The following is an 11743-nucleotide window of genomic DNA, read 5'->3' on the forward strand; positions in this document are numbered from 1 at the left end:
GTGGTCTGCTGCTGCCGCCATTAGCAGCACCGAGGAGCCCCAGGAGCCAAACCGCAAGGCTCCCCGGCACCGCAAAAAAGGAGCACCAAAATGGCGCTTCTTTTTGCGCCCCGGAAGTGGCGCTGTGAGTCGTTAGTCACGTACTTGTGGCGTCACTTGCGCCGCACGACGTGTGGGCGCTAAGCATCCGCGACGTCAAGATGGTGGCGCATAAAGCACACCCTTTCCTAACCCTAGTACGTCCTGAGGACGTACTTTATGCCCATGCGGAACGGGCCCATGTTTTATCATACAGATGTGATGATGTCATATCTGCCACTTGTCATGGAAAGGTAAGAGTATGCCATACACAGTAGAGAGCTAGAGGTTTTTGGTCACTTCAGCAACAGTAAGTAGAATGAGTAAATACAGATTGAAGACATGGGATATGTGGTTTATGGATCTTCCTTGTTGCACCATGAGTTCAGTAATCAGTATGTAAATGATAGAAATGGCATGTATAGATTTCTGCAGACTTTTTCTTTGCCATTTCCTTTAGGTTCCTTCTTTCTATCTCTGGCCAATGTGGCACATTACAATAATGGCCGTGACACACATGGTGGGTGACTAAGGAGAAAGATGAGCTGTGCCAGTGCCTATGAGTCTGCTGTATAAAGACAATGTACTGCCAAAATGGCAAGGGAGAGGATGATAGAGTATCTGGGTTCTATGTACGTATGTTGCAAACAATGAAAGCAATCTTAGAACTTCATATTCCAACACCAAGTGATAAATATATTTACAACCACACCATGTGATAAACAATGGGAATTATCTACTGTATAGTCCCTTCAAATATACAAAACAGAATTACTCATTCAGAGTCCTATAATGTTCAAAGTTCTTCAAGCCTCTGCTGTAGAAAACATCCAATAGCAACTAGAGGCTGATAAAATGACATTGCAACTAGTCACTGGAGTTCCATTAAATCTTCATCCTGAAGTTGTTATAATGAGTTCCTAATCAGTGGCATACAGTAGGAGGCAATGTTTTAGGTAACAACAGGTAGGAACAACATGAGAATCCCTAAAAGATTCAGTGAGTACTTTCAGGGGCCCTTCTAAATTTAATCCTGTGGTTCATCGTCACAATATTGCTACTTGTGAAGAGACAGTATTAAGAGATATTGAAAAATCAGAAAAATCTTTGAAGAGACCATGGTACAATCTGAACCATAAAGAATTCAGTACATTACAAACTATCCTCCAAACAGGAAGAGATAATAAAACCAGCAGATAAAAGGGGAGACATAGGGTTTTTTAGACAGACATTATTATCTACTGGAGACAGAACACCAGCTCAGTGACATTACAAGTTATAAAGCCCCTAAACAGGATCCTAGCAATTTCATTAAATTTGTCATAAAGATAATGGTACAGGGGAGAAGAAAATTTGGGTTACAAAGATTCTCCAACAGCATTTTTCTTAATGCAAGAAAATCCCTGGATTCCTACTTTTTATAGTTTACCTAAAATCCATAAGGCAGGGTTTCCACCACCTGGCAGATGGATTATTTCAAGATCAGGATCCCTCTTAGATTAGAAACTTTGTCACAGTTCTTGGACTCTTTTTTGGTTCCTCTAGTTGTGAAGGTACATCATACATTAAAGACACACACCACTTTTTTCACACTATGAAGAACAGAAAGGTACCTTTATCAGCTTGTCTGATTACAGTGCGCCCACGCCATATGCGGGTGCACTATACGTGGCTTCTAGCTCACACAGAAGCTGCGCATCCATAAGGGCAATGGTGTGCCTGCTTGCTGCCGTGCACACGCGCCCCATTGTTTCCAGTGGGGCACGAGCATACGTGGATTTCCCCTCACACGGGGGGATCCGGAACAGATCCCCCCCCACACATAAGGGGAGGGCCCACTGTACTTTAGATGTGAATTCTTTATACCATTTAGAAGCTAGAGAGACCACTGAACATTATTTATGGTCTCATCATGTTCTGAAACCTCCCACTCATTTTTTATTTTACATTTTAGATGTAATTTTGGCCCAATTTTTTCTGCAAATTAAAGGAGTTGCAATGGGCAGCCTCATAGCGCTCACTATAGCCAATTTATATATATGGCTTATTTGGAGTCCATATGTATTGATAATCCAGAGGTGGATCCATTCAGGCAATATTTTTGGTTATATGGCAGATGCATTGATGATATTTTTATCATTTTCTCAGAAACCACCAAGGTTGATCAGTTCTTTACATGGATTAATACCATCAATCCACATATTAAATTTACATGTCATTTTGATTTACAGCAGATTCCTTTTTTGGATGTGGTGGTTTATATTCAAAATGCTAGGATTGGTATATGTAATTACCATAAATCCACAGATAGAAATTTTATGTTACATTTTTCAAGTTGCCATCCCTACCAGTTAAAAAAGAACTTCCCTTATTCTCAATTCTTGAGGCTAAAATGGAATTCTACTAAGGATAGTCATTGTGAAATGGCGACAGACCAATATCTGCAGGAACTGAGTGACAGGGCTTTCCCACAGAATATTATCAAGGAAGCTAGAGAAAGGGCAGCATCAAGGGTTAGAACTTCATTATTTATACCCTTAGATAAGACAACAAAGGATACAATTATAGGCTCCCTAACCTTCAATCATGTTTCTCATCATATTAGAAGAATTATTTTCAAACATTGGCACAAGGATCAAAATATTCCAGGTTGCTCCAAGTTACCTATCATAGGGTTCCGAATGACTATGAATATTAAAGACTCATTAGTGCACACTGATTTTTATTCACATGTCACAGGTCATCACAAATGTGGACACTGCTCATGTTGTGGTCAGTCTCTGGATATCAGAAGGTTTATACATCCAGTATCAAAGAAACACTATCATTTAAGGTTATTTACCAATTGTAATTCCAAGAATGTTATATACAGTTGCCCGTCCTTTTTTGTGGGGGATCCGTTCTGGACCCCTCTCCCCTACGAAAGTGAAAAAATATGCATATTCAATCCCTATTGGCTTGAATGGAGGTGCACTCCCGTGGGGGCGTGCAAGCATATGCCACAGGCGCACCCCCATTTTAACTCCCTCCATTAACCCTCCTCGCAGATAATCAAGGGGCACGAATCCCAAGTCCGCGAGAACAGAGAGTGGAATGTACATCATGCTATGTCCATGCCAAAATATTTATGTAGGACAGAAAACCAGAAATTTGAGAACTAGAATCACTGAGTATAAGAGTAAAATTAGAAATGGAAGTCTGGAAGTCCCTTTAACAGACAGTCTATAGCAAACCTTTACAAAGAGAAGCTTTCTGGATACATACATTACAGTATTTTCCAGTAAACCCCATGGCTTAAATGACTGCTTAGATTTATCAGGGGTTTTTTTATTAATAAGGTACAGTTTGGAATATCTCAATATAATTTTTGTTTGATAGCATAAACCCTTAATACTCTGTAGTTCGTGGGTAAATGCTAGTTGGCTCTGTGGGTGGCTCATCAACAGCTAATATAGGCCCGGTACATACCTGCTTGAAGGTCCGGCCTGGCGGCGGTGTTTTTTCCTCCATAGGGAAGCTGCAGCCGCCAAACCGTGCAGCTTCCCTGCGGAGGAAAAAGAAGCTGTGAAAAGCAGGTTCTTTTTATGCCCCAGTGGCAGCCTAACAAGTGCACTGCTGGCACACTGTGGCGCACTGGTTACGCAAGCGCCATGTGGTGCCATGCGGATGCCATGCAGCGCTTGCGTAACAGTGGTGGCACCCATGTATACAGGACGCCACCATTGTGACGCCCTCGTCACATGCGAGGGTTGAGGGTCGTGTGGCTGCACCATCCCAAGGCAACCCTAGCATATATGAGGGTGTGCTTTCAGGCCCATCTGTACCGGGCCATAGAATCTATGAGAACTGTAAAGTAAAATTATGTTATTACATTGAATTAGTACAGTACTTAGGGATACATAGTTCCCAGATACCCTATCATTCTTTCCTTTGTCATTTTGGTAGTTGCTTGTGAAACCCTCCTGGTGTAGTGTTCAAAAACAATGTATGACGTGCTCTCTTTAGTGACCATTTTTGAATGCTCTCATGGCTTTTGTACAGTATTCTTCCATCCTGAGCTGATTCTGTATATAAAGGTAGAAATCGAGGGCAAGGACCTGATAGATAAAAACTTAGTCTGCTTAGTTGCCCAGTGGCTTCTAGTACCTGAGCCTGTAGGACACCATTTTCTTTTGTCAGATGTCCACAGTCTTCTGCTATCTTATTCCATAAGTATTTGTCTTCATCAGCTGAAAGTCCTTTTCCTTGAGGGCTTGGTTTAATTTTTCAGTTTCCTCACTATATGTAGATAATTTTAAATACTGCTCATGTAAGATATGCAAAAATGTTATTTAAAAATATTTGTGACTATTTTACTTAATTTTCCCTTTGTATAGTGGGCCCTTGGTATCCACTGGGGTTTGGTTCCAGGACCCCCTGTGGATACCAAAATCTGTGGATGCTCAAGTCGCATTACATACAATGGCATAATAAAATGGTGTTCCTTATATAAAATAGCAACATCAAGGTTTGCTTATTGGAATTTATATTTTTGGGGAAATATTTTTAAGCCTTTGGCACTTGAATCCATGGATAAAGAATTCGTGGATACAGAGGGCCAACACAAAACAGAAACTATCAGCAATTGGTAGCTAAAGAGTTGTTTTTTATCCAGCAGCCATGCCTAAATTCAATTGTGAATTTTAATTAGAGTGAATCCACTAAATCCACTCACTAAATTCCCAATGATTGGACCTAATATTTAGGTTTAAAAATCATATCCCAAATGTTTTAAACAGTGGTGTTACCCATAGCTTCATGAATGAATAAACTATACCATAGGCTTTTATACACAAGCCATTGGCTGCAAAATGTAAAAGATGTTCAGTAGTTCTGTGTGTTAAAAGACAGTAAATATTCAAATCCATACCAAAATTCTTTAGCAATATGCTGTTGCATGGACTAGGATTTGCTGAAGAATTTCTCTTCTAGCTGATGGAGTAATGCCTGTAGCTGTATGCATTCAGATCTGCTTTTTGTAAGTTTCTGTTCCTTATCCTGGTCATAGAATCATAGAGTTGGAAGAGACCGCAAGGGCCATCCAGTCCAACCCCCTGCCATGCAGGAAATCCAGATCAAAGCATCGCCGACAGATGGCCATCCAGCCTCTGTTTGAAGACCTCCAAGGAGGGAGCCTCCACTACGCTTCGAGGGAGTTTGTTCCACTGTCGAACAGCCCTTACTGTCAGGAAATTCCTCCTAATGTTGAGGTGGAATCTCTTTTCCTGCAGCTTGCATCCATTGCTCCGGGTCCTAGTCTCTGGAGCAGCACAAAACAAGCTTGCTCCCTCCTCAATATGACATCTCTTCAAGTATTTAAATAGGGCTATCATATCACCTCTTAACCTTGTCTTCTCCAGGCTAAACATCCCCAGCTCCCTGAGTCGTTCCTCATAGGGCAAGGTTTCCAGACCTTTCACCATTTTAGTCGCCCTCCTTTGGACACGCTCCAGTTTCTCAATGTCCTTTTTGAATTGTGGCGCCCAGAACTGGGCACAATATTCCAGGTGGGGCCTGACCAGAGCAGAATATAGTGGCACTATTACTTCCCTGGATCTAGATACGATACTTCTATTGATGCAGCCTAAAATCGCATTGGCCTTGTTAGCTGCCGCATCGCACTGTTGACTCATGTTCAGCTTGTGGTCTACTTGGACTCCTAGATCCCTTTCACATGTTGTCTCCTTAAGCCAGGTGTCCCCCATCCTATATCTGTGCATTTCATTTTTTGGTGTTGTTGAACCTGCTGCTGAAGCTGAAGAAAACCCACTGAAAAAGTGAGTGCTAAACATTTCTTCCTCCCCATATTTTATTACTGTTTTGAGAAGTATCCTTAAATGCCTCTTCTACTGAGAGAGTCTGCCCAGCTCAGAGGCTCTTCAATGACCAGTTTATAGTGCAACAAACAGACTGTCATTATCCATTGGCTCTGCAGGGTTCAGATGGCTGCCTCCCAGGCTGTACATCTGTTACAATATACTGCATTTTCCTAGTGCTAGATCCATTTATCTTTTGCCTCAGGAGAACACTGTCTTACACCAGTTTCCAGAAGGGTGAGAATTTTGTTTCTCAGTTTAGGTTTGATTTTTTAATTTTAAAAATTGAAAGGGGGAAGAAATCTGACAGATTTGCCCATCCCTAATTGATCAACATAATCCTACTTGTGGTTGTGGGCAATAATCTGCAGCCTTGGTTCTGGATGCCCATCTCCCTTTGCACCAAAAGTAGTGCTTGAATGACCATTGTGATGTAGTGGGGTGGGCGGAATTGCATCTTGACCTGCTTCAGCAAAACATGTGCAAAGATGGTTTACTATAAGGATTCAGTAACTTTCCATTATGGAATGCGACTGCTGGGCACCCATAGGCTATAATGTGTAATGCTCCATTAGCAGAAGCACACAGATGCCTTCTTGCAGCCTGCAGTAATTCAAGCACTTATGAGGAGAAAAGCTACTGAGAGTACCCTGCAACCTCCTTCTTTGCTATATCACACATAGTGTTATGTAGTGCTAGATAATTTTTGGAAATGAAAAGCAGCATAACCAGCCCTTTCTTCCATCCCATATCACTATCTCATTCTTTATCTGAATATTGTTTTAATTTCTTCACTGGCTGTCCATTTTTCCAGGATCGAAAATGAATTCTGCCATGCACAGGGAGCCCTGTTAAACAGAATGCTTAAATAACATGCTCTTATTTAAAACTTAATGAAACTGTCATTTCCTTATGGCAGCCATTATTTTCTAGTTATTTTTAAAGATATCTTTTGAAGGTAACTTCATTTTGAGCAGATCCCCACCCTCGAGTTTTATACCATTCTCTTATCAGTGCTAAAGTAGCATTTTGTGTGTGTGTTTTTAAGTAACCAGAACATGATTAAAAGGTATCAAGTCAGGCAATGAGTTGCTGTTAAAAAAGAACAGAAAAAGAAATAAATTCTGGAGTAATGCTAAATATGATGGCTCAAATCCTTTTGAAACTGCAGTCTATTTGCCTTTATGCAAACCCTCCTACTGAAATCTTTTCATGCTTATTGTGAAAGGAGGTATCCAGTACTTTCTTTGCACAACAAACATCTAATGTGCAACTTACATGGCAGATGCTGTACCTCCTCCATAGCCATTAAGTGGTGAGTGAAGGCCAGGGACTGCTAGTCATTATCTGACTTTCTGCAGTTGGAATGCACACAGGGAACATCATTCTCCCAGACCTCTGGAGGACTTGTGGGAGGTGCAGGAGAATGCCATCCTTTTTGTGCAGCCAAAGGGCAGATAAACAGAGGGATGGGACCTTTCCATTTCCCAGCTAGAAATGGCCTTAAAAAAACACTAGGGTTTGTAGCAAGTTACACAACAAATTACTTCCATAGAGTAACTTTCCAAAATCTGAGTAATATGAGCATGTGCTGCATCAGGCTGCATATGTGCTCGATACAAATTTAACTGTATGAAGTTTCTTTCGAATAACTCTGAAGGTATTTTGTGAATGTGTGTTTTTAAGGTAACCAGAACATGATTAAAAAGTATCAAGTCAGGCAATGAGTTACTTTTAAAAAAGAATAGAAAAAGAAAGAAATTCTTTTGAAGGGAGGCTGAAAACAGGTCCTTCACAGAACCAAAGTTTCCAGTGTTAATTTACAGAGACCCAATAAAGTTCAATTGGGTTTCTTTTTCTTGTGTTTTTTTTAAACAGAGGAGGATCAGAGCATATGTAGTTATTGAACTGTCAAGACCATCTGTAGACAAATGGAACTGTTTAATTTTTAAAATTTCAGTAAGGAAATTGGATGCATTTCTATTTTGACACATAAGTTTATTCAGATTAGCTGATTCAATTTTAAAGCAAGCATTTTAATAACTGTATTTTGTTGGCACATTTAGCAAAAAAAAAAACACCCAAAACCAACATAAGCCAAAGCCCAAAAAATCTATTTTTCACCATTGTAAGCTGGCCCAATGCTGTATCTCTTGGCACTTTCCTAAATGTGGCAACAATTCTCCATGCTAAATCTTTCAAAACAGATTTATGGAACATTTCACCTGTGATTCCCAAATATGGACACAATGATATATAGGTTGAGTCTTCTATATCTAGTATTCTGAAATCTGAAACATTTCAAAAACCAAAACTTTTTTTCATGGGAGGCTGAGATTTTGACATCTTTGCTTTCTGATGCACACAAAGTTTGTTTCATGCAAAATAATAATAATAATAAAATCATTTTTAAAATATTGTATGAACTGACCTTCAGGCTATGTGTGTAAGGTATATATGAAGCATATATACAAGGTAATAAACAAGGCAATAAAATGCCTAGTAGGGGTCCCTGCACTTTCTGCATCTAATCATGTTGATTGTTGAACTAGGCCTGATTCTAGATGGAATCTTGCTTTCACACAGTAAGCAGGAGATTCTCCTTTACTGTAAGTGAGGGCAACAGACTAAGTTCAGGGAAGAGAAATCATGGCAGGGTTCACAACAAACACAGCAATGTTCTCCAAAAACTAACCACTACTCCCAAGCCTCCAGTAGCCTCTTCTTCCAGAGTAGGAACTGGTCCTCCCATTACTGTTGGATTACAACTCCCACCACCTGTGACCAGCAGAACAATGATGACAAATGATGGGAGAAGCAGTCCAATGACATCTAGAGAGCCACATTCCTGCTTTATACCACGCTCTCAGTTTCTCAGGCTAAAGACCAGGGTAATAATGCACCTCACTTTGTGGCCTCTGAGAATGGCACACATCAGTTATCCTGTGTCTGCACTGTGTCATACGGAAACCTTTATGACTGAGTTGACCATTTTGGCAGTCGCCCTATTAGGGTTGTCAGAATGGACAACTGGAGATGTTGTCTGTATCTTTAATGATTCCGTAGAAGCAGGAATTTCAGCAGGTGTTGCTTATTATTGTTGGAAGATTTTAATTTATTTTTTGGCATTCTCTCTTCCCCTCCTTAGATAGATTTTCCTGCATGCAAATCCTGCTGTCTCCCCCTCTTTCAAACAGCCCATTTGTTCCTACTGAATCACATGGCAATAACTTTGAAAACTGGTAAACAAACCATGTGATACAGGTCATTCCCCCTTTTGGGAAGTTTAGCACACACCAAAAGAATTTCTCCTGCCCTGTTGGTTTTCCATCTTCCTTCTCGCTCAACTTTCTTTAGAAAAATGGTGAGATATAGAATTTTCTTTTTTTACTCAAACTATTTACTAGTTAGATTAGGATATAGCCTTTATGTATATGTAGATTAAAGCCATTAGTAAACTTTTGTTTAAACTGTAAACTACTTGTATTGTTTTTGAATCAGTCTCAGTTCTTAGAAAAGCATAGTTAGACAAGGACACTTTTTTGCTGCTGTGCTGATTTAAAGTTAGTTCCTAACAGGCTTGGCTTTGATATTTTTGATATTTAAATATCAATGGCGGGATACAAACCGCCGCCGTTTGCTCCGCGCGGGAGCTGCAGCAGCCAAACCGCGCGGCTCCCGCGCGGAGCAAAAAAGAAGCTCCATTTTGGAGCTTCTTCTTGCGGCGCACTGATGACGTCGCGAAGCGCCGCTGGCACATTCGCAACGTCATAGGCGCCGCGACACGTCTGGACGCTATGCGTCCAGTACGTAAAGATGACGGCGCCCATGTGGAAGGGGCGTCGCCATCTTGTACGTATAGGATACGTACTAGGGTTAGGGGGGTGCGGAAGCACCGCCCCTTCCTAACCCTAGTACGTATCCTATACGTACTATATGGCGGTTTGTATCCCGTCAATGTTTCCTTAACAAAAGCTGAAGCCTTAGGAAACATGAATTGTCCTACAGTTATCTGGTTGTGTGATAAGCAGCACCTGCTAAAATTCCCTATTCTACCCAACCATTAAATATACAAGAGCTCTCTTCAGTTTTCACTCTGGTAAGCCTAAGCCCTGTCCTTTAGACACTGCATGTCTACACGATTACCATTTCCCCCCTTAGTTCTTTATATGCTGCAACATGGGACTGCCATTGCCAATCCTTGAACAACAACTGAATATAAAGAAAGGAGGAGATTAGGGTGGTTACATTCACAGATAACTTGAAAAACCACAGTTACAGGTAAACAACCTGTTCTTTATGGTCTTGTTGGCGGGTTACAGACCGCCCTCAAGCGGCCGTTCTCCTGCCGCCGCCGCCATTTGCTGCGGAGGGAAGCCCCAGTGGCCAGACCGCAAGGCTTCCCGGCGCAGCCAAAAAGGAGCGCCGAAATGGCACTCCTTTTCAAGGCGCGGAAGTGGCGCCGCAAGGGGCGAAGCACACCCTCGCGGCATCACTTCCGCCATGACACGTCTGGACGCTATGCGTCCAAGATGTCAAAATGGCGGCACCCATGTGGATGGGCACTGCCATTTACGACGCGCTCCGCACGTGTTGGGGCCGGGGCCGGTTAGGAAGGGGCGACTCTTCCTAACCCTACCATGCCCCTTCCTAACCCTAGCACGCATGGAGCACGTCGTAAGTGGTGGTTTGTAACCCGCCAGTGTTTCACATATATGGGCTGTTCTGTGTCTGCAGATAGCCAGTTAGAATCGTTGTCGGTTGACTTTCCATAGCAACACGTGCTTTGAAATGAAAATCAGACATTGTTTACATCTTTGAGGAGGACAGGGATTTAATGTGTCTTTGGCTCTTCAATTCTGGATGTTAGAGACGTGTTAATTTTCAGACATCCTTTGAAGGAGGATAAAGAAAATCAGTCCACATATGATATAAAGACAGATATAAAGGGACTGTCTCTTTGGTAAACCACATTGGTTCACCAATATAAAATAAACTGATAGAGCAGCCTGACTGTGAATAGACAAATGGTGCATTGACGTCAAGCTGTCCCTTGAAAAACATAATGGGAACAAGACACTTTTCACTCCTCAAAGGACAGCACTCAGTATACCTGAACTAAAGTAGAGATGAAAGACTAAGCTGTGGTTGCTGGAGATTTATTATGCTGCCAGCTAAGCTTACAGCTATATTTCTGGTCTCAGATAAACTGATGTTAAGAGAAAGGGTTTTACAGTCTCTGAAGCAGAAAGCACACACAGCTGGTCACAATTTGCCTTTGCTGGGGGGAAAAAGTCTGTTACCCTTGCAGACATGTTTAGAAGCACTTGGCTATGGGACTGAGTGGTCCAAAACTAGATCTCTTTTCACAAGTGACACCAAAAATGTATTCCCTTGTATAGCAGATAGTTTTTCATATCATTGAGGCTGCCTGTAATAAAGGAAATAGCCATGATCATTTCAGCCAGTCATGAGATATACAGCTCTTTGTTCTGAATGATTTGATGACTTCTTTTTCCTATGAACACACACACACCCTTCACAAAATAGTTAACCATGAAATAGAAGGCTGAGCACTTAAACTCTCCTTAAAACTGCAATCTAAAAACCCATCACAAAATTCCAGCTGCCCAAAGGCAATTCAAACCTCCTACTATCTTGGAGAGCTGAATTACAAGGTTCAAGATGGCAGAATCTTGGATTAGCATCAGATTTGGAGGTCAGCCCCTATCATTTTTATATCCTGATACTAGCAGACTTTTCAACATACACATATCTTTCCTATATATGTTCAAGTACAAAGATAATCA

At 41.3% G+C, this 11743-nt stretch overlaps 1 pseudogene; it reads right to left on the minus strand.

Moving 5' to 3' along the window:
* The window catches only part of LOC149317443 (uncharacterized), a 30276-nt pseudogene extending 21591 nt beyond the window's left edge, over nucleotides 1–8685 (minus strand).
* Nucleotides 8686–11743: the final 3058 nt, after the last annotated feature.

This window comes from Sceloporus occidentalis, unplaced genomic scaffold (assembly GCF_023333645.1).
Source record: "Sceloporus occidentalis isolate IW3139 unplaced genomic scaffold, rSceOcc1.0.p SCAF_3, whole genome shotgun sequence".
Classification (NCBI taxonomy): Eukaryota; Metazoa; Chordata; class Lepidosauria; order Squamata; family Phrynosomatidae; genus Sceloporus; species Sceloporus occidentalis.